This window comes from Papaver somniferum, chromosome 1 (assembly GCF_003573695.1).
Source record: "Papaver somniferum cultivar HN1 chromosome 1, ASM357369v1, whole genome shotgun sequence".
NCBI classification, from domain to species: Eukaryota; Viridiplantae; Streptophyta; class Magnoliopsida; order Ranunculales; family Papaveraceae; genus Papaver; species Papaver somniferum.
The window spans coordinates 1,808,052-1,835,362 of NC_039358.1; positions in this window are offsets into that span (position 1 = coordinate 1,808,052).

The following is a 27,311-nucleotide window of genomic DNA, read 5'->3' on the forward strand; positions in this document are numbered from 1 at the left end:
CTAGTAGTATGCCTAGGCTCACCTTCACCATTTCACCTTCACCATCTCCACTGCCCTTGGCTAAAACAGCCTTGGTTTGTTCTATTTCCTCCATTGTTTCCTTGTTACTTTTGTTTTCCTCCACTGTCATTGATGTTCTTTGTTTTGTTTTCTTTGCTATTTTGTTAGTCTTCTTTACTTCATTGTCTTTGCTTCTTTACATTTTATTTATTGCATTGTCTTTGCTCCTGCTACTTCTACTACTCCTTGTTCTGCTGCTTCAACTACTTGCATTGTTGTGCTGCTGCTGTACACTTGCCCTTTGCACTGCTGCTATCAGCTGGTGCTCCTAGGCCTGCTACCTGGTGCTGCCAGTTCTCCCTTGCTGCTGCCTCCTGCATCTGAGTTTCTGCAGCTGTTGCTGCCACTCCACTTCTCTTGCCATGTGCTACAGCCACTGCTGCTGCTGCAACTGAGTTTGGCTCACAGCACAAGCCAGTTCAGCCCACAGTTAACTCAAAAGGTTTAGTTATTCTTAGAACCAAAGGCTAAAAGCCCAGGTTCAAAGCCTAGCTCAAGCTAAAGGCTCAAGACCCAGCTCATCATTAGGTTACCAAGCCCAGTTCTCAGTCATTACAAAAGCCCAGGTCACTTTTAAAGTAAAAGCCTGATTCAATCAAAGCCTGAACTCAATTAAAGGCCCAGTCCAATTCAGGTTTAAGGCAAAAGCCTAATTCAGAGACCAAAGCCCAAGTTCACAGTTCATCATTCAAAGGCCCAAGGCCTAAAGCACTTCATCATTACAAACAAACCCACTAAGCCCAAAGCACAATTAGAAGCCCAATAGCAATTTAGAGCCCAAATAGCTAGAAACTACAAAACACACCCAGTCTCTGTGGATCGACCCGTACTTGCACGAGCTACAACAGACGACCGTGCACTTGCGGTATTACTGTAGGCCCGTTTCATTTCGCTTAATTTTATACACATCTCCGGGTCCACCAAGTTTTTGGCGCCGCTGCCGGGGATTGGTGCTGTGTTTTTCTTGTTGTTTTATTAGCTATTTTTGCATTTCACTGCATAGCATTTGCATCTGCATCTGCTTCACTTCATTTGCTGTTGGACCTGCTGTTCTGAACCTGTTTTTCCTCTGCTGGGACGCCACCAAGGAAAAGAACCAAAGCCCAACTGGGTTTTTGCAACAATATCAGAGCAGCTGGGCTGTGCTTAAAAGGTAACCCATTTAAGAGAACCCGAATTGTGGGCTTCCAATTTTTTAATTGTGGGCTTGTAATATTAAAGCCAATTTTTGGGCTTCTCTTATTTTCTGTTGGGTTGTAATTAATTTTTGTGGGCTTGTTTGTTTAATTTGTGGGCTTGTATTTAATTTTTGTGAGCTTGTTTAATTTGGACTTGTATTTTGTATTCTGGATTTTTAAACCCAGCTGAGCTTGTAACCGATCACGCTAGGTAAACTCGTTAGTGGGCCGAGTACCCAAATTCTAGGCCGAGATTTTGAACTCAGTTTCACCAAACGTTTTCAAACCAGCTGAGCCAAAGCAAACACAAAACCAACAGTGGGCGTGCTCCCATTTCAAAAACCAAATTTTATTTTCTTCATTTTATTGTTCTTAAAAAAAAAAAATATATATATATATTTAAAAAAAATTTACTTTACTTTTCTCCCATTCAAAAACCAAATTTTATTTTCTTTTTTAAAAAAAAAAAAAAAAAAAAACCAAAATTTTCTTTTGCTCCCAATTTTAAAACCAAATTTCTACTTTGCTCCCATTTTTAAACCAAATTTTCTTTTTCTCCCGCCAAAACCAAATGTCTCCCGACAAAACCAAATTTTTCCAAAAAGTCCAATCCCATTAAAAACCAAATTTTCTTGTAGATAATGTGTTAGTTAAAATTCCTTTTGTATATATTTTGCTAATCCGATATGATCTCGGCTGAAATATGTTGGATTTTTTCCTTGAATAACGGAGTTCTAATATTGCTTTCGCCGAAATCGGGTATTCTCTTTCCTTTTTCTCTACTCAACATGATCCTTTCCATATGTTGCATTTTAATTCTTTCCATATTTTGAAACATTGAGGACAATGTTTAGTTTAGGTTTGGGGGTATAGAGTAAATACCATGATATTATGCCATAATTGAAAACAAAACTCCTTCTTTTTGAAAAAATTGAAAACTTCCAAAAAAAAAAAAATTGAAAAATCAAAATAAAAAATTAAAAATTGAAAAAAAACATAAAAAATGGAGCTCATTTACCTTGAAATGTTGACTCTTGTGCAAATATGTATTTTTATTAGGAGTCTTAGTCTAGATATTTAGGCACCCTGATTCTAGCACAATTCACATAGTGATAAGAAATTTGCACGCGCACGATCTACCAATACATGTATGGCCTCGATCTTCAAGGTGTTTGATAGGAAGTTACGATTGCCAATCACTTTAGAATACTGAACGAAACTTGACTAGCTTGTTCTTTGGTTGGTTGGGATAGAAGGTGGAGGTTACATTAAGAAAGACAACCATCGAATTTAACTGGGTGCATCAAAAAGGGCTACCTCTTGCAAAGTGTCATGTAATCTTTTGTTTCCTTTTGTATATGTATCAAAAGTGTTTCCTTGTTCTAAAAAAAAAAAAAAAAACGATGTATATATTCAAAAAAAAAGAAAAATAAATATCAGAAAAATACAAAAAAATCAAGTATTTATCAATTCCATCCTCTCTTGTTCCAAAAATAAAAAGAGAGTAGTCAATGTAAATAAGAGTCATGTAAATTGTCATTTTGTTGTTTCATTGTAATAAGCAAGGAGGGTGTATGCCATTGATGTACAACGCAAGTAATTGTGAAATACCTCCAACTCATTCACAATTCTCGTAAAGTCCGGACAGCTAGCTAGATTTCGACCTTGGTTCTTAGCCTGAGAAACTATCTCTTGGTGATTAGTAGTCATAACTTCAGATCTTTCTTTACACATGTGTAGATACACTTTACACTCTTATCACATGTCTTTTTTTGTTATCAGTGCTAGGATTGTGCCTTCGATAGCTAGATTGACATCTCCATTTTGCTGTGAGCTTAAACTGTTTTGCACATGTCATATTTGATGGAATCTGAGCTTATATTTTGACCTAGAACTTTGTAGGTACGTTCTAAGCAAACCTTCACGAGACTTAACTCGTCCACTAGGGACACTTAGTGGTTTAAAAGGCTTAGTGCATACGCTAAATGCATTCGAGAGACCAGCGACAGTGGTATAGTTAGGATTTCCTTAGTTTTGTTTTACTTGAGGACAAGTAAAATTCAGGTTTGGGGGTATTTGATGGGTGCCAAATAATGTATATATTTATCCCTTTTTGTTGGCATTTAACTCATCTTTTGCGCATTAATTCTACATTTTATCCCATATTCTGTATTTTCATTGTTTTCAAGAATAAATATTTTTCTTACTTAATTTTGCATTTTTAGGTAATAAATAAAGTCTGGATAACTTGCGGAGCGGAAAAGAGTTGAAGAGTAGTGAAAAGCCGGAAGAAATTACGCAAGGAAGCCGCAAAGAATGGTGCGCACAAGACCAAAAAGTTAGGAATGGGCTCAAGAAGGAAGAATTGTTCTTAAAGAAGATATGGGCTTGGCATACCCAAGGCCCAAAACCCTTACCCAAACCCATTTTCTATATCCATACCCGCCTCCATTCTCAGCCGTTAGATTGGATCCATCTCATCATCCAATGGTCGCTTCTTCATCGTGCATCAAAATCTGAAGTACCTGCAAAACACCATAGTGCCTAAATTCCAAGCCTTCAGATTAGATTTTAGTTGAATCCAACGATCGCTTCTAGGCATGTGCATCAAATCTAGATACTTCCGCTTAACACTTCAACACCTAACCCCATCTAGAGCCGTTAACTTCGTTGTATCAAGACATCCGACGGTTGCTACCAGACTCTTCAAGGGTAGCCATCCGATTCACCTACCAGCTTCGGTTCCAATGGCTCAGCTTCGCCAACATCTAACCTCGATGATCCCGCTACACACCATAGGTACCCAATACCTATACCCAAAAACCAAACAAACCCTAACCTATTTTCTATCGGGCTCCTTCTTCTTCCTCCCCTCTTCTTCACTGCAAACCCCATGACCACCACCTGCTCCGCCACCCACTCCATCTGCCACCACCACCAGCTCAATACGAGCTATCAAATCACTCAACAACCCTATCCCACATCATTACTTCCCCTTTCACCAACTCTATGTCCTCCTAATCACTCAATTTCACGCCTCTCCCATGTCAGGAACCCTAGAGGTGAAATTGACAAATTAGGTGAAATAGAGTTGCAATTGGAGGCGTGGATAACATCAGGAGAACAATTAGAGGCGTGGGTCGAAGTAAGAAGCAATCATCAGTGATTAGGTAAAACTAATTCCAATTTTTCACCAAACCCTAATTACACTGTTTTGGGGCTTTTGGGGACTTCTCTTGTAAACTATAAATTGGAACTGTGGGTTTGTGTGTGAGGTTTTATGCTGGAATAGCCAGTGTCCAGAACTTAGTTCTGTTAAATGTTCATTTTGCTGTTCACTGTTTATCCATTTTAATGTTTTGATTTTCTCTATTTTATGTCACTGTGATGTTGTTATGTGTTGTTCCTGTTATGAACTCCACTGTTGTGTTATGTTTGTTCTTTGCTGTCACTCCCATATTTCTGTTATGTTATGTTTATGTAATGTTTGTATCATGTCCTGTAGTGTTCTTGTTATGTATGTTCTAAGCCTCAAATGCTAGGACTAGATGAAACCATGAATCAATAAGATATTCTTCATCATGTGCATCTCTTGTCCAATGTTGTTAAGCCCTTAGACTAGTTGTACTTTAATCAGACAATTAGTACTTTGGTAACTGTTTTAGCTGTGAGTAGAATATCCCCTAGGTTAATGATGGATTCAACATCCTAGTGTTCTTTCATCACTCATGTTTACTGTTTTGTGTGAATGTTAGGCTAAAGCCTTTAGAGCATTGTGTTGATTGAGCATTGGGGAGAAACTAGTGCTCACTAGTGACTGTGAGCAAACTGGTTCTCTTCCCACTCTAGTAGTATGCCTAGGCTCACCTTCACCATTTCACCTTCACCATCTCCACTGCCCTTGGCTAAAACAGCCTTGGTTTGTTCCATTTCCTCCATTGTTTCCTTGTTACTTTTGTTTTCCTCCACTGTCATTGATGTTCTTTGTTTTGTTTTCTTTGCTATTTTGTTAGTCTTCTTTACTTCATTGTCTTTGCTTCTTTACATTTTATTTATTGCATTGTCTTTGCTCCTGCTACTTCTACTACTCCTTGTTCTGCTGCTTCAACTACTTGCATTGTTGTGCTGCTGCTGTACACTTGCCCTTTGCACTGCTGCTATCAGCTGGTGCTCCTAGGCCTGCTACCTGGTGCTTCCAGTTCTCCCATGTTGCTGCCTCCTGCATCTGAGTTTCTGCAGCTGTTGCTGCCACTCCACTTCTCTTGCCATGTGCTACAGCCACTGCTGCTGCTGCAACTGAGTTTGGCTCACAGCACAAGCCAGTTCAGCCCACAGTTAACTCAAAAGGTTTAGTTATTCTTAGAACCAAAGGCTAAAAGCCCAGGTTCAAAGCCTAGCTCAAGCTAAAGGCTCAAGGCCCAGCTCATCATTAGGTTACCAAGGCCAGTTCTCAGTCATTACAAAGGCCCAGGTCACTTTTAAAGTAAAAGCCCGATTCAATCAAAGCCTGAACTCAATTAAAGGCCCAGTCCAATTCAGGTTTAAGGCAAAAGCCTAATTCAGAGACCAAAGACCAAGTTCACAGTTCATCATTCAAAGGCCCAAGGCCTAAAACACTTCATCATTACAAACAAACCCACTAAGCCCAAAGCACAATTAGAAGCCCAATAGTGGTGGGCCCGGAGGAGTATATAAAAATGAAGCGAAGAAAACGCGGGCCTACAGTAATACCGCAAGTGCACGGTCGTCGGTTGTAACTCGTGCAAGTACGGGTCGATCCACAGAGATTGGGAGTGTTTTGTAGTGTTTTTGGGCTCTAAATTGCTATTGGGCCTAATGGGTTTTTTTTTAACGATGAAATGAACTGAGCTTGGGCTTTGGTCTCTGAATTAGGCTTTTGATTAAGCCTGAATTGGATTGGGCTTTTAATTGAGTTCAGGCTTTTGGATTAAGCCCACAGTTGACTAAATTGGGCTTTGAGCCTTAACCTAAACTGTGGCTGGGCCTTAATGAACTGGGCTTCAGTTTGTACAAACAATGGACAGTGGGCTTCAACTTTTGGTTCAAACCTGGGCTTGGTCTTGAACTGAGAACTGAGCTTGGGCTTTTGGATTGCTGTGAGCCAAGCTCAGTTGCAGCAGCAGCAGTGGTGGAAGGAAAGTAGCAGCAGCAGCACAAGCTGTGGAAGGGAGGCAGCAAGCCAAGGGAAGAAAACAGGGCAAAACAAGGCAATATAGCAAAGGGAAAGACCAAGGCAGTGAGGATGGCAATGGAGATAGTATCAATATATACAATGTGGCAATATATACAATGATAAAACAACAGTAATCTACATGTGCATATTAACAATGGCATAAGCAAACAGCAAACAACAATGATGATGGTGAAGGTGATAATGGCATAAAGAATGACAAAGAGATAAACCAAGGCCTAAGCCAAGGGCAGGGGAGATGTTTGCAGCTGTGGCTAAGCTAAGGCTTAGAGTCCACCCTTGTGACCTAGCCAGATAGTGTAGTTCTAGGTTGAATTGAACATCCTATGCATACAAAAAGGGAATAGCAAGATAAACAGCTTGCTCAACTGATGTGCTCCTAGAATTGACTGTCTTTTGACAGTACAATCAATCACAAGCACTAGTGAGCACTGAATTCTCCCATTGCTCAATCAAATCAGTGCACTGAGGTTTCTAGCCTAACATTCCACTATCTAGCAGTCCACTAAATCTTCATCTGAGCCTCAGCAGTGAACTCAGAACATGAGAAAACAAATGGAACAACATATGATTAACAGGAACAACACAACATTTAAACTAACAAACATGAACATCAACAGGAAATTAAAACAGGGAAAGAAACTAACACACATGAACATCAACAGGATATTAAGAGTAGAACATATACAGAACATCAAAGTTCTGGACACTGGCTATTCCAGCATAACTTTTACATCATACCACAGTCCCTATTTATACCCACAGACCCAATTTCCGAAATTTACAAAATTAGGGTTCCTCCCCAAAAATCCCCAAAATCAAACAGTACATAATTAGGGTTTCTCACCTAATTCACTTAATTCAACCATACCCCTATCATCTCTGTTCTTCTCCATGCTTTTTCAATTGAAAATTGGGGACAATTTCCCAAATACCTAATTTGGCAGAGAAATTAGGGTTTCGGATTTTACCTTCTTTGATGCGATTTCTCTTCAATCCACACTGACCCATCCTTCCTCTTGTTCTATTACTTCATTCCCATGCGCTAACTGCTACTCTAGACTCACCTATTTGACTGATTTCTCACCTAGGGTTTCAGAGAAAAGAATGGTGAGAAATCAGTGAAATAGAGGGCTAGAGAGAGGGGTATTAGGTGGGATAGGTAATATAGGTGGTTGTGATGATGGTGGAGGTGGTGTTTAGGTGGCTATGGAGTAGGTGGTGGCGATGGCAGTGGAGAAGGTGGTTCTGCAGAGGTGAGGGAGAAGATGAGATCGATGGTTTTGGGAAGAAGGGGATGTTTGGTTAGGTCATAGGGTTCGGTCGCTATGGTGTGTAGCGGGATCATCGAGTTCGATGTTTGGCGAATCTGACCGTGGGATATGGAGATGAAAGATCAATCTGACGGTGAGATGAAGTGGATCCTGCAGCGACCGTTGGATTATACAATACAACAAAATTAACGACGCCAGATGGAGTTAGGTGTTGTAGTGTTAGGCGGAAGTATCGAGATTTGATGCGCAGGCAAAGGAGCGACCGTAGGATCTAAATGTGATCTAATCTGAAGGCTTGGAATTTAGGCACTATGGTGTTTTGCAGGGACTTCAGATTTTGATGCACGATGAAGAAGCGACCATTGGATGATGAGATGGATCCAATCTAACGGCTGAGAATGGAGGCGGGTATGGATATAGAAAATGGGTTTGGGTAAGGGTTTTGGGCCTTGGGTATGCCAAGCCCATATCTTCTTTAAGAACAATTCTTCCTTCTTGAGCCCATTCCTAGCTTTTTGGACTTGTGCGCACCATTCTTTGCGGCTTCCTTGCGTAATTTCTTCCGGATTTTCACTACTCTTCAACTCTTTTCCGCTCCGCAAGTTATCCAGACTTTATTTATTACCTAAAAATGCAAAATTAATTAATAAAAATATTTATTCTTGAAAACAATGAAAATACAGAATATGGGATAAAATGTAGAATTAATGCACAAAAGATGAGTTAAAATGCCAACAAAAAGGGATAAATATATACAATATTTGGCACTCATCAAATACCCCCAAACCTGAATTTTACTTGTCCTCAAGTAAAACAAAACTAAGGAAATCCTAACTATACCACTGTCGCTGGTCTCTCGAATGCATTTAGCGTATGCACTAAGCCTTTTAAACCACTAAGTGTCCCTAGTGGACGAGTTGAAGTCTCGTGAAGGTTTGCTTAGAACGTACCTACAAAGTTCTAGGTCAAAATATAAGCTCAGATTCCATCAAATGTGACATGTAAAACAGTTTAAGCTCACAGCAAAATGGAGATGTCAATCTAGCTATGGAAGGCACAATCCTAGCACTGATAACAAAAAAAAGACATGTGATAAGAGTGTAAAGTGTATCTACACATGTGTAAAGAAAGATCTGAAGTTATGACTACTAATCACCAAGAGTAGTTTCTCAGGCTAAGAACCAAGGTCGAAATCTAGCTAGCTGTCCGGACTTTACGAGAATTGTGAATGAGTTGGAGGTATTTCACAATTACTCGCGTTGTACATCAATGGCATACACCCTCCTTGCTTATTACAATGAAACAACAAAATGACTATTTACATGACTCTTATTTACATTGACTACTCTCTTTTTATTTTTGGAACAAAAGATGATGGAATTGATAAATACTTGATTTGTATTTTTGTTTTTTTGTTTTTCTTGATATTTCTATTTTTTTTTTTTTTTTCTGAATATCGTTTTTTTTTTTTTTTTTTTTTTTGAACAAAGAAATGATGAGTGCCAAATATTGTATATATTTATCCCTTTTTGTTGCATTTAACTCATCTTTTGTGCAGTAATTCTACATTTTATCCCATATTCTGTATTTTCATTGTTTTCAAGAATAAATATTTTTATTAATTAATTTTTCATTTTTAGGTAATAAATAAAGTCTGGATGACTTGCGGAGCAAAAAGAGCAGAAAAGTAGTGAAAAGCCGGGAGAAATCACGCAACGAAGCCGCGAAGAATGGTGCGCACAACCTCATTTTCTACACACAAAAACGCCTCCGTTATCAGCCATCAGATCAGTTCTCAGAAGCATCCGATGGTCGCTCCTTCATAGAGCATCAAAATCTGAAGTCTCTGCCAAGCACCACAGCGCCGAAATTCCAAGCCTTCAGATTAGATGGTAGTTGAATCCAACGGTTGCTCCCTTGCTGTTCATCAAAGTTTGATATCTCCGCCTTACACTACAGCACCTAACCTAATCTAGCACCGTTCGTTTCGTTGTATCACTTCATCCGACGATCGCTCCTCGCTTGCCTCCGCATCACCGTCCGATCTACCTACCAGCTCCACATCTCACGGCTTAGTCTTGCTGAACATCAAAAATCGATGAAGCCGCCACACACTGGAGCACCCGAACCCTATGACCTAACCAAACACCCCCCCTTCTTCCCAAAACAGTCGAGCTCTCCTTCACCACCATACCCTGTGTGCAGAACCACCTTCTCCACCGTACACCACCACCTTCTCCACCTCTGTCACCACCATCTCTACCACCTAACCTCCACCAAATCACTACCAAACACCACATCATCACTCCCTACCTATCTAGACCCCTATTCCCTCCATCTCTCACGTTTCATCCATGAAACCCTAGGCGTGAGAGGTTGATGAAATAGGTGACCTAGAGATGAAATAGGAGCATGGGAAAGGCACCAGGAGATTCAGAGGAAGAATGGGTCGAGTTTAATTTGATGTTGCTACATCAAATTAGGTAAAAAAATCAAACCCTAGTCTACTGTTAATTTGGGAATTTTTTTTGGGTAGAACCCTAATTGTGTCTGTGGGTATAAATAGCCTTGTGGGTGTTGTTGTAAAACTTTATGCTGGACTAGCCAGTGTCCAGAACTTAGTTCTGTTAATTTTAGTTCAATTTTATTTCAATTTCAATTTCATTTATGTTCATGTTCATTTCTGTTCAATTTTAGTTTCTTTCCCTGTTTTAATTCCCTGTTTAGTAGTTTAAATGTTTGTTATGCTCCTGTTAATGTGCTTGTTTTAATTTCATGTTTATGTTCCTGTTAATGTGCTTGTTTTCATATCCTGTTGATGATCCTGTTAATGTGCTTGTTTTGATGCATTGTGTTGATAAGTTCCTTTGATAATGTTCCTGTTATGTTCCTGTTAATGCTAGGCTAGAAGCCTTTGAAGCACTGAATTAATTGAGAAATGGAAGAAATCAGTGCTCATAGCAAGCTGATTATCTTGCCATTCCATTTTTGTATGCTTAGGATGCATTGTGTTGATTGAGCATTGGGAGAAATTAGTGCTCATAGCAAGCTAATTCTCTTCCCATTCTATTTGTATGCATGTATTCTTCCCTTGGCCTTGCATTGTCACCATGTTAGTTTCACCATCTTCCCTGCCTTAGGCTAATTGCCTTTGTGTCACTTTCACTTTGTTCCATTTTGTTTTGTTTTTGTTCACTGTTTTGTTGCGGTTTAGTTTTTAGTCTGTTTAATCTTTGCTGTTTTTGCCATTCTTTTGTTCTCTGGTTTGCTTCCAATTTGGCCTAGAGCCACTGTTTACACTCCTCTTTTGCTGCTAAGCCAGAAGCCCTTGTGCTGTTGCTTTTGCCCTGTTGTTGCCTGCCCTCTGTGCCTTGTGCAGTTGCTGCTGCAGTACTGCTGCTTTCCTTCCTCTTTACTTGCACTGCTTGTGCAGCTACTGTGCAGTATTGCTACTGCTGCTGTTGCTTCCCCTGCTGTTGTTTCCCCTGCTGTTGCTGCAGCTGCCTTTTCCTTCCACTGCTGCTGCTGCTGCAACTGAGCCCAAGTTCAATTCAGTGAAACCAAAGGCTAAAAGCCCAGGTTTAATCCCAAGGCCCATCCAACTGAGCCCAAAGCTCAGCTCACTCCAAAAAGCTAAGGCCCAATTCACTGTGAAAGCCCAGTGCCTTCAAGGCTAATTTCAGTTCACTGAGCCCAAGCCTAAGTTTAAGGCCAAAGCCTAATGCACTTCAAGACCAACTAAGCCCAAGCTCATTTTACTATCAAACAAGCCTATAATCCAAAGGTACCCTAAGTCCAAAGCCCAAAAGGCTTCATAGCCCAATAGCAATTTAGAGCCCAAATAGCTAGAACACTACAAAACACTCCCAATCTCTGTGGATCGACCCGTACTTGCACGAGCTACAACCGACGACCGTGCACTTGCGGTATTACTGTAGGCCCGCGTTTCATTTCACTTCATTTTTTTTACCCATCTTTTAGAAGCCTACCAAGTTTTTGGCGCCGTTGCCGGGGATTGGTGCTGTGTTTTTCTTGTTGTTTTATTAGCTATTTTTGCATTTCACTGCATAGCATTTGCATCTGCATCTGCTTCACTTCATTTGCTGTTGGACCTGCTGTTCTGAACCTGTTTTTCCTCTGCTGGGACGCCACCAAGGAAAAGAACCAAAGCCCAACTGGGTTTTTGCAACAATATCAGAGCAGTTGGGCTGTGCTTAAAAGGTAACCCATTTAAGAGAACCCGAATTGTGGGCTTCCAATTTTTAATTGTGGGCTTGTAATATTAAAGCCAATTTTTGGGCTTCTCTTATTTTCTGTTGGGTTTGTAATAATTTTTGTGGGCTTGTTTGTTTAATTTGTGGGCTTGTATTTAATTTTTGTGAGCTTGTTTAATTTGGACTTGTATTTTGTATTCTGGGTTTTTAAACCCAGCTGAGCTTGTAACCGATCACGCTAGTTGAACTCGTTAGTGGGCCGAGTACCCAAATTCTAGGCCGAGATTTTGGACTCAGTTTCACCAAACGTTTTCAAACCAGCTGAGCCAAAGCAAACACAAAACCAACAGTGGGCTTGCTCCCATTCAAAAACCAAATTTTATTTTCTTTAAAAAAAAAAAAAAAAAAAAAAAAATTTTTTGCTCCCAATTTCAAAAAAAAAAAAAAAACCAAAAGTTTCTCCCATAAAAACCAAAGTTTTCCAAATGTTTCCCTAAAAACCAAATTTTCTTTTTCCCATCAAAACCAAATGTCTCCCGACAAAACCAAATTTTTTTTCCAAAAAGTCCAATCCCATTAAAAATCAAAATTTGCTTGTAGATAATGTGTTAGTTAAATTTCCTTTTGTATATATTTTGTGCTCATCCATTGTGACTCCGAATATGTTGGAGTTTTGCCTTGGATAACGGAGTTTTAATTCTGCTTTCGCCGAAATCGGGTATTTCTCTCCTTTTACTCTACTCAGCATGTCCCTTTCCATATGTTGCATTTTAATTCTTTCCATATTTGAAACATTGAGGACAATGTTTAGTTTAGGTTTGGGGGTATAGAGTAGATACCATGATAATTTGTCATAATTGAAAACGAACTCCTTCTTCTTTTTGAAAAAAAAAAAATTCCAAAAAAATTGAAAAATCAAATTCAAAAAAATTAAAAAATTGAAAAAAATCATAAAAATGGAGCTCATTTACCTTGAAATGTTGACTCTTGTGCAAATATGTAATTATTAGGAGTCTTAGTCTAGATATTTAGGCACCCTGATTCTAGCACAATTCACATAGTGATAAGAAATTTGCACGCGCACGATCTACCAATACATGTATGGCCTCGATCTTCAAGGTGTTTGATAGGAAGTTACGATTGCCAATCACTTTAGAATACTGAACGAAACTTGACTAGCTTGTTCTTTGGTTGGTTGGGATAGAAGGTGGAGGTTACATTAAGAAAGACAACCATCGAATTTAACTGGGTGCATCAAAAAGGGCTACCTCTTGCAAAGTGTCATGTAATTTTTGTTTCCTTTTGTATTGTATCAAAAGTGTTTCCTTGTTCTAAAAAAAAAAAAAAAAAAAACGATGTATATATTCAGAAAAAAAAAAAAAAAAATATCAGAAAAATACAAAAAAATCAAGTATTTATCAATTCCATCATCTCTTGTTCCAAAAATAAAAGAGAATAGTCAATGTAAATAAGAGTCATGTAAATAGTCATTTTGTGTTTCATTGTAATAAGCAAGGAGGGTGTATGCCATTGATGTACAACGCGAGTAATTGTGAAATACCTCCAACTCATTCACAATTCTCGTAAATCCGGACAGCTAGCTAGATTTCGACCTCAGTTCTTAGCCTGAGAAACTATCTCTTGGTGATTAGTAGTCATAACTTCAGATCTTTCTTTACACATGTGTAGATACACTTTACACTCTTATCACATGTCTTTTTTTTTTGTTATCAGTGCTAGGATTGTGCCTTCGATAGCTAGATTGACATCTCCATTTTGCTGTGAGCTTAAACTGTTTTGCACATGTCACATTTGATGGAATCTGAGCTTATATTTTGACCTAGAACTTTGTAGGTACGTTCTAAGCAAACCTTCACGAGACTTCAACTCGTCCACTAGGGACACTTAGTGGTTTAAAAGGCTTAGTGCATACGCTAAATGCATTCGAGAGACCAGCGACAGTGGTATAGTTAGGATTTCCTTAGTTTTGTTTTACTTGAGGACAAGTAAAATTCAGGTTTGGGGGTATTGATGAGTGCCAAATATTGTAGCATTTTAACTCATCTTTTGTTGGCATTTTAACTCATCTTTTGTGCATTAATTCTACATTTTATCCCATATTCTGTATTTTCATTGTTTTCAAGAATAAATATTTTTATTAATTAATTTTGCATTTTTAGGTAATAAATAAGTCTGGATGACTTGCGGAGCAAAAAGAGCAGAAAAGTAGTGAAAAGCCGGGAGAAATCACGCAAGGAAGCCGCGAAGAATGGTGCGCACAACCTCATTTTCTACACACAAAAACGCCTCCGTTCTCAGCCATCAGATCAGTTCTCAGAAGCATCCGATGGTCGCTCCTTCATAGAGCATCAAAATCTGAAGTCTCTGCCAAGCACCACAGCGCTGAAATTCCAAGCCTTCAGATTAGATGGTAGTTGAATCCAACGGTTGCTCCCTTGATGTTCATCAAAGTTTGATATCTCCGCCTTACACTACAGCACCTAACCTAATCTAGCACCGTTCGTTTCGTTGTATCACTTCATCCGACGGTCGCTCCTCGCTTGCCTCCGCATCACCGTCCGATCTACCTACCAGCTCCACATCTCACGGCTTAGTCTTGCTGAACATCAAAAATCGATGAAGCCGCCACACACTGGAGCACCCGAACCCTATGACCTAACCAAACACCCCCCCTTCTTCCCAAAACAGTCGAGCTCTCCTTCACCACCATACCCTGTGTGCAGAACCACCTTCTCCACCGTACACCACCACCTTCTCCACCTCTGTCACCACCATCTCTACCACCTAACCTCCACCAAATCACTACCAAACACCACATCATCACTCCCTACCTATCTAGACCCCTATTCCCTCCATCTCTCACGTTTCATCCATGAAACCCTAGGCGTGAGAGGTTGATGAAATATGTGACCTAGAGATGAAATAGGAGCATGGGAAAGGCACCAGGAGAGTCAGAGGAAGAATGGGTCGAGTTTAATTTGATGTTGCTACATCAAATTAGGTAAAAAAATCAAACCCTAGTCTACTGTTAATTTGGGAATTTTTTTTGGGTAGAACCCTAATTGTGTCCGTGGGTATAAATAGCCTTGTGGGTGTTGTTGTAAAACTTTATGCTGGACTAGCCAGTGTCCAGAACTTAGTTCTGTTAATTTTAGTTCAATTTTATTTCAATTTCAATTTCATTTCTGTTCATTTCTGTTCATGTTCATTTCTGTTCAATTTCATACATTCCCTGTTTAGTAGTTTAAATGTTTGTTATGCTCCTGTTAATGTGCTTGTTTTAATTTCATGTTTATGTTCCTGTTAATGTGCTTGTTTTCATATCCTGTTGATGATCCTGTTAATGTGCTTGTTTTGATGCATTGTGTTGATAAGTTCCTTTGATAATGTTCCTGTTATGTTCCTGTTAATGCTAGGCTAGAATCCTTTGAAGCACTGAATTGATTGAGTAATGGAAGAAATCAGTGCTCATAGCAAGCTGATTATCTTGCCATTCCATTTTTGTATGCTTAGGATGCATTGTGTTGATTGAGCATTGGGAGAAATTAGTGCTCATAGCAAGCTAATTCTCTTCCCATTCTATTTGTATGCCTGTATTCTTCCCTTGGCCTTGCATTGTCACCATGTTAGTTTCACCATCTTCCCTGCCTTAGGCTAATTGCCTTTGTGTCACTTTCACTTTGTTCCATTTTGTTTTGTTTTTGTTCACTGTTTTGTTGCGGTTTAGTTTTTAGTCTGTTTAATCTTTGCTGTTTTTGCCATTCTTTTGTTCTCTGGTTTGCTTCCAATTTGGCCTAGAGCCACTGTTTACACTCCTCTTTTGATGCTAAGCCAGAAGCCCTTGTGTTGTTGCTTTTGCCCTGTTGTTGCCTGCCCTCTGTGCCTTGTGCAGTTGCTGCTGCAGTACTGCTGCTTTCCTTCCTCTTTACTTGCACTGCTTGTGCAGCTACTGTGCAGTATTGCTACTGCTGCTGTTGCTTCCCCTGCTGTTGTTTCCCCTGCTGTTGCTGCAGCTGCCTTTTCCTTCCACTGCTGCTGCTGCTGCAACTGAGCCCAAGTTCAATTCAGTGAAACCAAAGGCTAAAAGCCCAGGTTTAATCCCAAGGCCCATCCAACTGAGCCCAAAGCTCAGCTCACTCCAAAAAGCTAAGGCCCAATTCACTGTGAAAGTCCAGTGCCTTCAAGGCTAATTTCAGTTCACTGAGCCCAAGCCTAAGTTTAAGGCCAAAGCCTAATGCACTTCAAGACCAACTAAGCCCAAGCTCATTTTACTATCAAACAAGCCTATAATCCAAAGGTACCCTAAGTCCAAAGCCCAAAAGGCTTCATAGCCCAATAGCAATTTAGAGCCCAAATAGCTAGAACACTACAAAACACTCCCAATCTCTGTGGATCGACCCGTACTTGCACGAGCTACAACCGACGACCGTGCACTTGCAGTATTACTGTAGGCCCGCGTTTCATTTCGCTTCATTTTTTTTACCCATGTTTTAGAAGCCTACCAAGAAACACTTTTGATACAAATACAAAAGGAAACAAAAATTACATGACACTTTGCAAGAGGTAGCCCTTTTTGATGCACCCAGTTAAATTCGATGGTTGTCTTTCTTAATGTAACCTCCACCTTCTATCCCAACCAACCAAAGAACAAGCTAGTCAAGTTTCGTTCAGTATTCTAAAGTGATTGGCAATCGTAACTTCCTATCAAACACCTTGAAGATCGAGGCCATACATGTATTGGTAGATCGTGCGCGTGCAAATTTCTTATCACTATGTGAATTGTGCTAGAATCAGGGTGCCTAAATATCTAGACTAAGACTCCTAATAATTACATATTTGCACAAGAGTCAACATTTCAAGGTAAATGAGCTCCATTTTTATGATTTTTCATTTTTTTAATTTTTAATTTTGATTTTTCAATTTTTTTTTTTTTGGAATTTTTCAATTTTTTCAAAAAGAAGAAGGAGTTCGTTTTCAATTATGGCAAATTATTGTGGTATCTACTCTATACCCCCAAACCTAAACTAAACATTGTCCTCAATGTTTCAAAATATGGAAAGAATTAAAATGCAACATATGGAAAGGGATATGCTGAGTAGAGTAAAAGGAGAGAGAATACCCGATTTCGGCGAAAGCAGAATTAAAACTCCGTTATTCAAGGCAAAAAATCCAACATATTTCAGCCGAGATCATATTGGATTAGCAAAATATATACAAAAGGAACAAAAAGGTTTTTAAGAAATTTTAGCTACTGGATTATATACAAAAAATTCACCATACACTAACAATCTAAAGAGTTGAGGATCAACCCAAAAGACAAAGTGTAGCGGTTTCAACAACTTCACACAATAATAATATGGTAGGCATGCAAGTGAAGCTGTGAAACAAAATGAGCTACCCCCAAACCTGGATTTTTCAACGGGTAAAATTTTGGAAACCAAATCTCGCAGTTTTGGGGGTTCATCATGCACAAGGTCTAGCTCGAAATGAACTGTGCTAGGGACGGGCAAACATGCTAATTCCAACTGTGGTTCCTCAGAGATATTATACTTAGATGCAAAATAGTCCAAAAGGACTTGGGAAGCACACAGTTCCAATCCTAGATTAGGAATTTTCAGAAAAATCGGTTTGACAATATGGGTACAAACCAAATCTAGGTTGGGTGGAAGGCCATCAGATTGTGACTTAGGTAGAAGAATAGGCATATCATTATCAATCAAATCAAAATCTCCTAACTCATCTACACATGTCACATCATGCTCACAATCATCAATCAAATTGGCAAGATCACAATCAGAGTCATCAACATTATCAAAAAATTTATTCTCATGCATTGGCAAATCAGGAGAAATATCACAATGTGACCTAGGTAGAGAATCAGACACATCAAATATATTTTCATGCATAATAGTGTCTACAGAAGATTCAACTATTCCTATGTCATGCTCATCTTCACAGAATAATTGTACGAATCCCATGTCAATATCAAAATCATATGAATTACAATGAGTATTAGAAAAAACAACATTCATGAAGGTCGAGGGCGAGAAGCCATATGTTTTTGAACCAACAGGTTCCACAATATTTTCATGTTCTTCTAACATATCATCATAATCATCATCATGGTAGCATGCATATTGGTCCTCATTAACAGTGGTGGTGTCATTAGTCGATTCATGTTCCTCTAAATTAGGTTCGTATTCAACATTATTTACATGAATGGGGCTAGACACTTCATTAGGGACAACATACATTTCCTCATGAATTTCCTCCTTTTGTAGGTGAAGCAAAATCTGATCTAAATGTGCATGAATTCGTGATGTAGATCTATCATAGTCTTGCTTGCAGAGTCTTAAAGCTTCTGTGGTGGAGTCTAAATTCATGGGAGTACAAAATTCTTCATGTTCAAATTGTGGTGAATGGTACATGTGTGCATGGTCATTAGGGTTTACAAAATATTGATCGCAACCCTCAAAGGATTGATTATGGTCCCAATGACTACCATTCTCACAATTTATGGGCATTTCATACCTTGGATTTTCTCTAGATTGCCTAAAATTATGCAAAATATGACAATTCTCAACAGGGTGGTCTAAACTACCACATGCGGGACATGCATAGATTTCAGGTTGCCTAAGAAAATTAGATGTGACAGATTCCTCATGTGATTGCATTTCTAAAGCTGTGATTCGAGCTTCTATTTGATCCATAAGTGATGATTGTGTGAGTGAGGCACTAGCAAAATGTTCATTTTCACGTTGCGATGAATGATGCATGTATGAATAGTCATTAGGGTTCATGTATTGCGGCTCGGGACTTTGAAAATGTCCATAATAATTCCTATGACTATTGACATCATGGTCCGTGGAAGGTTCATAACGTGGCACATGCCCATAAGCAAGTTCTCTAAGAGTTTTATTTCCATCCCCAGGAGCAGACCAAAATCCAGACATGATTGGCTCAAAAGCTAAGTAACTATGTTACAAAGCCCAAAATTTGGTTTTTAAGGGTTTGGATTTTTGGGAAAAATTTGGTTTTGGTGGGAGACATTTGAAAATTTGGTTTTGAAATGGGGAGTAAAATAAAACTTTTGGTTTAAGATGGGATAAAGAAAAAATTTGGTTTAAAATGGGAGCAAGTAAAATTTGTTTTTTTTTTTTTTTTTTTTTTTGAATGGGAGAAAAGTAAAGTTTTTTTTTTTTTTTTTTTAAATAAAATTTGGTTTTTGAATGGGAGCAAGCCCACTGTTGGTTTTGTGTTTGCTTTGGCTCCGCTTGGTTGAAAACTTTTGGTGGAACTGAGTCCAAAATCTCGGCCTAGAATTTGGGTACTCGGCCCACTAACGAGTTCAACTAGCGTGATCGGTTACAAGCTCAGCTAGGTTTAAAAACCCAGAATACAAAATACAAGTCCAAATTAAACAAGCTCACAAAAATTAAATACAAGCCCACAAATTAAACAAACAAGCCCACAAATAAATTATTACAAACCCAACAGAAAATAAGAGAAGCCCAAAAATTGGCTTTAATATTACAAGCCCACAATTAAAAATTGGAAGCCCACAATTCGGGTTCTCTTAAATGGGTTACCTTTTAAGCACAGCCCAGCTGCTCTGATATTGTTGCAAAAACCCAGTTGGGCTTTGGTTCTTTTCCTTGGTGGCGTCCCAGCAGAGGAAAAACAGGTTCAGAACAGCAGGTCCAACAGCAAATAAAGTGAAGCAGATGCAGATGCAAATGCTATGCAGTGAAATGCAAAAATAGCTAATAAAACTACAAGAAAAACACAGCACCAATCCCCGGCAGCGGCGCCAAAAACTTGGTGGGCCCGGAGGAGTGTATAAAAATGAAGCGAAGAAAACGCGGGCCTACAGTAATACCGCAAGTGCACGGTCGTCGGTTGTAACTCGTGCAAGTACGGGTCGATCCACAGAGATTGGGAGTGTTTTGTAGTGTTTTTGGGCTCTAAATTGCTATTGGGCCTAATGGGTTTGTTTTTAACGATGAAATGAACTGAGCTTGGGCTTTGGTCTCTGAATTAGGCTTTTGATTAAGCCTGAATTGGATTGGGCTTTTAATTGAGTTCAGGCTTTTGGATTAAGCCCACAGTTGACTAAATTGGGCTTTGAGCCTTAACCTAAACTGTGGCTGGGCCTTAATGAACTGGGTTTCAGTTTGTACAAACAATGGACAGTGGGCTTCAACTTTTGGTTCAAACCTGGGCTTGGTCTTGAACTGAGAACTGAGCTTGGGCTTTTGGATTGCTGTGAGCCAAACTCAGTTGCAGCAGCAGCAGTGGTGGAAGGAAAGTAGCAGCAGCAGCACAAGCTGTGGAAGGGAGGCAGCAAGCCAAGGGAAGAAAACAGGGCAAAACAAGGCAATATAGCAAAGGGAAAGACCAAGGCAGTGAGGATGGCAATGGAGATAGTATCAATATATACAATGTGACAATATATACAATGATAAAACAACAGTAATCTACATGTGCATATTAACAATGGCATAAGCAAACAGCAAACAACAATGATGATGGTGAAGGTGATAATGGCATAAAGAATGACAAAGAGATAAACCAAGGCCTAAGCCAAGGGCAGGGGAGATGTTTGCAGCTGTGGCTAAGCTAAGGCTTAGAGTCCACCCTTGTGACCTAGCCAGATAGTGTAGTTCTAGGTTGAATTGAACATCCTATGCATACAAAAAGGAAATAGCAAGATAAACAGCTTGCTCAACTGATGTGCTCCTAGAATTGACTGTCTTTTGACAGTACAATCAATCACAAGCACTAGTGAGCACTGAATTCTCCCATTGCTCAATCAAATCAGTGCACTGAGGTTTCTAGCCTAACATTCCACTATCTAGCAGTCCACTAAAGCTTCATCTGAGCCTCAGCAGTGAACTCAGAACATGAGAAAACAAATGGAACAACATATGATTAACAGGAACAACACAACATTTAAACTAACAAACATGAACATCAACAGGAAATTAAAACAGGGAAAGAAACTAACACACATGAACATCAACAGGATATTAAGAGTAGAACATATACAGAACATCAAAGTTCTGGACACTGGCTATTCCAGCATAACTTTTACATCACACCACAGTCCCTATTTATACCCACAGACCCAATTTCCGAAATTTACAAAATTAGGGTTCCTCCCCAAAAATCCCCAAAATCAAACAGTACATAATTAGGGTTTCTCACCTAATTCACTTAATTCAACCATACCCCTATCATCTCTGTTCTTCTCCATGCTTTTTCAATTGAAAATTGGGGACAATTTCCCAAATACCTAATTTGGCAGAGAAATTAGGGTTTCGGATTTTACCTTCTTTGATGCGATTTCTCTTCAATCCACATTGACCCATCCTTCCTCTTGTTCTCCTACTTCATTCCCATGCGCTAACTGCTACTCTAGACTCACCTATTTGACTGATTTCTCACCTAGGGTTTCAGAGAAAAGAATGGTGAGAATCAGTGAAATAGAGGGCTAGAGAGAGGGGTATTAGGTGGGATAGGTAATATAGGTGGTTGTGATGATGGTGGAGGTGGTGTTTAGGTGGCTATGGAGTAGGTGGTGGCGATGGCAGTGGAGAAGGTGGTTCTGCAGAGGTGAGGGAGAAGATGAGATCGATGGTTTTGGGAAGAAGGGGATGTTTGGTTAGGTCATAGGGTTCGGTCGCTATGGTGTGTAGCGGGATCATAGAGTTCGATGTTTGGCGAATCTCACCGTGGGATATGGAGATGAAAGATCAATCTGACGGTGAGATGAAGTGGATCCTGCAGCGACCGTTGGATTATACAATACAACAAAATTAACGACGCCAGATGGAGTTAGGTGTTGTAGTGTTAGGCGGAAGTATCGAGATTTGATGCGCAGGCAAAGGAGCGACCGTAGGATCTAAATGTGATCTAATCTGAAGGCTTGGAATTTAGGCACTATGGTGTTTTGCAGGGACTTCAGATTTTGATGCACGATGAAGAAGCGACCATTGGATGATGAGATGGATCCAATCTAACGGCTGAGAATGGAGGCGGGTATGGATATAGAAAATGGGTTTGGGTAAGGGTTTTGGGCCTTGGGTATGCCAAGCCCATATCTTCTTTAAGAACAATTCTTCCTTCTTGAGCCCATTCCTAGCTTTTTGGACTTGTGCGCACCATTCTTTGCGGCTTCCTTGCGTAATTTCTTCCGGCTTTTCACTACTCTTCAACTCTTTTCCGCTCCGCAAGTTATCCAGACTTTATTTATTACCTAAAAATGCAAAATTAAGTAAGAAAAATATTTATTCTTGAAAACAATGAAAATACAGAATATGGGATAAAATGTAGAATTACTGCACAAAAGATGAGTTAAATGCCAACAAAAAGGGATAAATATATACAATATTTGGCACTCATCAAATAGCAATTTAGAGCCCAAATATCTAGAAACTACAAAACACACCCAGTCTCTGTGGATCGACCCGTACTTGCACGAGCTACAACCGACGACCGTGCACTTGCGGTATTACTGTAGGCCCGTTTCATTTCGCTTAATTTTGTACACATCTCCGGGTCCACCAGTAGAAGATAGATTAGATAGACTTTTGAGTGACAGATAAGTTCAAGTCTTCACATACCTTTTTTTAGAGAAGTTACACTGGTTCCTTGAGTAGTTCTTCTTCTTGTATGATGAATCTCCATGAAGTCCTTGAGCTCAACTACACTTTCTACCCTAGTCCGAGACTTAGCTATAGTATACTAGAAATCAAGACTTATAGTTTTGATAACTAACATTGACAAACATGCTTGAGATAGCAACGCATGCGAGTTAGACCGAGCAATGCTCTAACAGGGTTCTCCAATCTGTGGCTTTCTTCACCTGTTCTTATTCTTCATTGTCTATTAGCATTGCATCTACATTTTCACATTCTTCTTTATTAATTGAGGGTAAAAAATTGTTTGTATCTTTATGTCCCTCCCAGTCGGATCCACCATCATTGAAGGAATAAAAGCAAGTGCATCTGCTAGTCGATTATCTTTCTGTGAAATGTGTCTCCAATTTATTTTCGGAATTTGTGCTGATAACTCTCCTACAAGCTTCTTGTATTTTTGCAAGGATGGATCATTTGTGCTATAAACCCCTTCTATATGGCGAATAACCAATTGTGAGTCACTAGTTATTCGCGCATCTTCTATTTTCATTTCGATGGCCAGGCGTAATGCGTGCACAACCGCTTCATACTCAGTCTCATTATTTGTGGATGTGAATTCCAATCTAAATGAATATGATACCCTTGTTCCTGCTGGTGAGATGAAAATTATCCCAATTCCATTACCCTCTCCATTAGATGATCCATCCACCAATATCTCCCATCTTGTGTTGTCTATTAACAAGTCTGTAGGATTCCCATATTCTTCATCTTTATCCATCATCTCTTCCGTACTTTCATCATCTTCTAAAGGGAACTCTGCCAATAAATATGCGATTACTTGCGACTTTGGTGAAGATAATATTTCATACTTGATTTCAAAATTCCCTATTTGTGCATTCCACCTCTCGATCCTTCCTGATCTTTTTGAATTTTTCATTACTGATTCAATTGGTATTTTTTCTAACACTTCGATCTTGTGAGCTTGAAAATATACACGAAGCTTTTGTGTTGCATAAACCATTGCGAGTATTAGCTTTTCTATTTTGAATAATTCTTCTCTGTGGCATTGTAAGTTTTGCTTATGTAATATATCGGTTTTTCCACTCCTTCATCTAGGCGTCGCAGTACGGCACTTAATGCGTGATGCTAAATATATCAGTAACTTCTCTCCTTTTTCCGCTTTTTTCATGACGGACAAATTCATTAGATGGTTCTTAATATTTTGCAGCGCTTTATCTTATTCATCCGTCCACTTGAACTTGGTTCCTTTTATCAGAATATTAAAGAAATACTTGCACATGTCTGATGATCGTGAAATAAATCTCCCAGTGAAGCTAGCAATCCATTTAATTTTTGTACATCTTTTACAGTCGCGGGTGATGGCATTTCTCGAATCGCTTGTACCTTCTCTGGATCAACCTCTATTCCCTTCTTTGATACAATATACCCTAAATATTTTCCCGATGCTACCCCAAAAATGCATTTTTCAGGGTTTACCTTAATATTGAATTGTCGCATGCGCTCAAAGATTTGCCTTAAGTTGTTTACATGATCTTCAAATTTCTTACTTTTCACTAGCATATTATCAACATAGACTTCTAATGTGGCATGTATCCACTGTGCGAACACCTTCTCCACCATTCTTTGATATGTCGCACCTGCGTTTTTCAAACCGAAAGGCATTTTTGTATAAAAATATAATCCTCTAGGCGCGAAAAAAGCAGTATGCTCTTGGTATTCTTCAGCTAACGGAATTTGATTGTAACCCTTATATCCATCCATCAATGATACTCTGTCATTTCCTGCTGCCGACTCAACCATCTGTGGTATGTCTGGCAATAGATAATTGTCCTTCGGGCATGCTTTGTTTAAGTCACTGAAATCAATGCAAATATTTATTCCCTTAATATTCTTTGGCACCATCACCATATTTGATATCCATTCTGGATATTTTGCCGGTCTTATGATTCCTGATTCAAGCATCTTCTGTAGTTCTTCTTCTATCTAAGAATGGTATGTTGTGGCTATCTTCCTTATCCTTTGCTTGAATGATCTTGCATTCTTGTTAATATCCAACTTATGACATGCAACAGAAGGATCTATCCCTGTCATTTCTTCCATGCTCCATGCGAAGATGTCTTTATATCCTCGCAAGAGGTTTACCGTTTTTTATTCTTCTTCTTTTCCCATCTTAGTTCCAATTTTTAATATCTTTGGTTCCTCTGCGGTTCCGACATTTATTTCTTTAGTTGGTTCTGCTGCGATAAAATTCGCTTTAGGTTCTCCTGGTGGTGTTGGCTCTTTTATTATATGCATCGGTTCGCCTCCTTTTTCTAGAACTTCGCTTGGTATCCCTCTTTCTTCTTGTGCTCTTATCATGTATATTCAAAACTCTTATTCTTTCCTTAATTCTCTTGATCTTCTCCATCGATCCTTTCACTTCTTTTGGCGATCTTCATAGTTTTTATATCTATCTCACTGCAGATCTTCGCACTGTTCATGTTTCCTATGATTTCACCTATTCCACTTGGTATTGGGAACCGTATGCATTGGTGAAGGGTTGATGCTACATCCTTTATTGCATGTACCCATGGTCACCCCAAAAGCATATTGTATGGTGATTCCACGTCAACCATACATAATGTCACTTGTGTTTCTATTTCTCCCAACAATATTCTCACTGTTATTTCTCCTTTTGGTTTTGTTATTGCTTTATTAAAACCATGAATATTGTAACTGGAACGATCCATATCTGTATCCGTATATCCCATTCCTTTGAACGTGCGATAAAATAAGATGTTTACTAAACTCCCTGTATCTACTAAGGTTCTATCTATCGCCCACTCATCTTGTACTTTCGCTCCTACATGTTTTTCTTTGTGTTCTAAAGCCACTGTAACCACTAAAGGATCTGTTCATCTTAAATTCTCCATTGGTATCTCTTCCAACGTGAATGTTATACTCTGTTTTTCCCAATCTTTCAGTGGAGAAATTTTATCTACCGTCATAATTTTCTTTCCTTCAAAATCATGCTTATGAATTTTTCCTGTAATTCTTGCATGGAAGTCATCGATAGTAGTTTTGGTGATTAGGTTGAATTGTAATTTCCTATTTCCCTAGTTTGCTTCAATGACTCTTATCATTCTTGTTTTCTTGCTTCAATTAAAAGAAAACTTCTCAAAAAAGAACTAAAGACTTGAACAATGAAGATGAACTTTCTGAGGTTATCCTTTTGTTTAATCCTTTAAACGTTCACCACCACGGTATTTCATTCCGAGGTGTTTTCTAGCGCCAAAATGTAGTTGCAGGAAATCCTACAACCACACCCTATATGAAATCTTAATAAAAATTCCAGTAATCATCTTAAATTTCATACATTCATTCATAAAATCTTCAATATGGTTACAAGATTTGAGATGAGTTCTAACTTGGAGAACAAATAATCTTTCTCTCTCCTAAATTCCAAGTCTAAGCTCTCATAAAGATCTCTCTTTAACAAGGTTGCTCGGTCCCCTTGTATAGGGGTTTACATAGTGGATCAAAGCTAATAAAAACTTTATTTTCGGATCTGATTCATTATCGCACGCTTATCTTGACTCTTCTCGCACATGCTCTATAACTTCGCACGACTATCATACTTTATTCATGATTCTTCTGACGCCATCTGATGCATCATCTCAAATATACTATACGCGATACCCTTCTCTCGTTTATCGAATTCATTACTTTGCACACATATTATGACGTGCGGTATTTAGTATCTACACCGCCCTCCAGATGTTGGGAATATTAGGAAAGACAAAACAAAACAAACAAACAATGGAAAACAAACTGGCTATTTCTTTCCTTGAAAACTTCACCAGCTTCTCCCAATTTCTCATCATGTAACAAATTGTAAAAGTTAGCACGATAATTATGGTTTTGGTGCCATGGGTGTTATATATGAATAAAAAAGACATATGTTAAACATATATTAGCAAGGAGAGGAAGACGGGTTCTTGTACGTCCATGCTGCAAACAACATGGTCACTCACCGTATTATATGGAGTTTCACAAAGAAAATACTACGAATAAAAAAGAAGGTTGTTTTTAGGTATACCAAAAACTTTCAAGGCATACAAAATAGTTTTCCCATCCTAAGTGACCATATAAGGAGTATCTATTGGGTAGTTCAATTACCTATATACCCTTGAACCTAAAATCAAAAAATAAACTATCCTAAACATCTCTTCTTCTTCCTCCAGCCAAACCACCTTCCTTTTCTCTCAGATTTTTTTTTCCATCATCGTAATTAATTATCAATTCGTGAAAATTTGATCATCGGTTAAATTGAACTATATAATGGATCGTACGAAGAAAAAATCAAACGTCAGGTGTTCTAAATCATCTTCCAATCCATGAATTAAAGAAGAAGAACCAATTGAAGATGAAGGTGTAAAAACTATAATTGAACCATAAATTGAATCGGAAATTCAACCATTTGAAGCTCCAAATACTGAAATTAGGATAAGAAGCTATTCCCTACAAACCCGATCTTCTATTTGTTGTTTTTCATCGATTGAATGGGTTAAATTGCTAAAAACTTAGGGTTTTTGACGGTTACAGTAACGTATTCGGCTGATAATTGAGTTCAGTTTTGAGCCAACTGTTCTTGAAATTTCACCCTGAAAGTGTTTATGAACAGTCCGGCTAAACCGTAAATGTCAATTTTT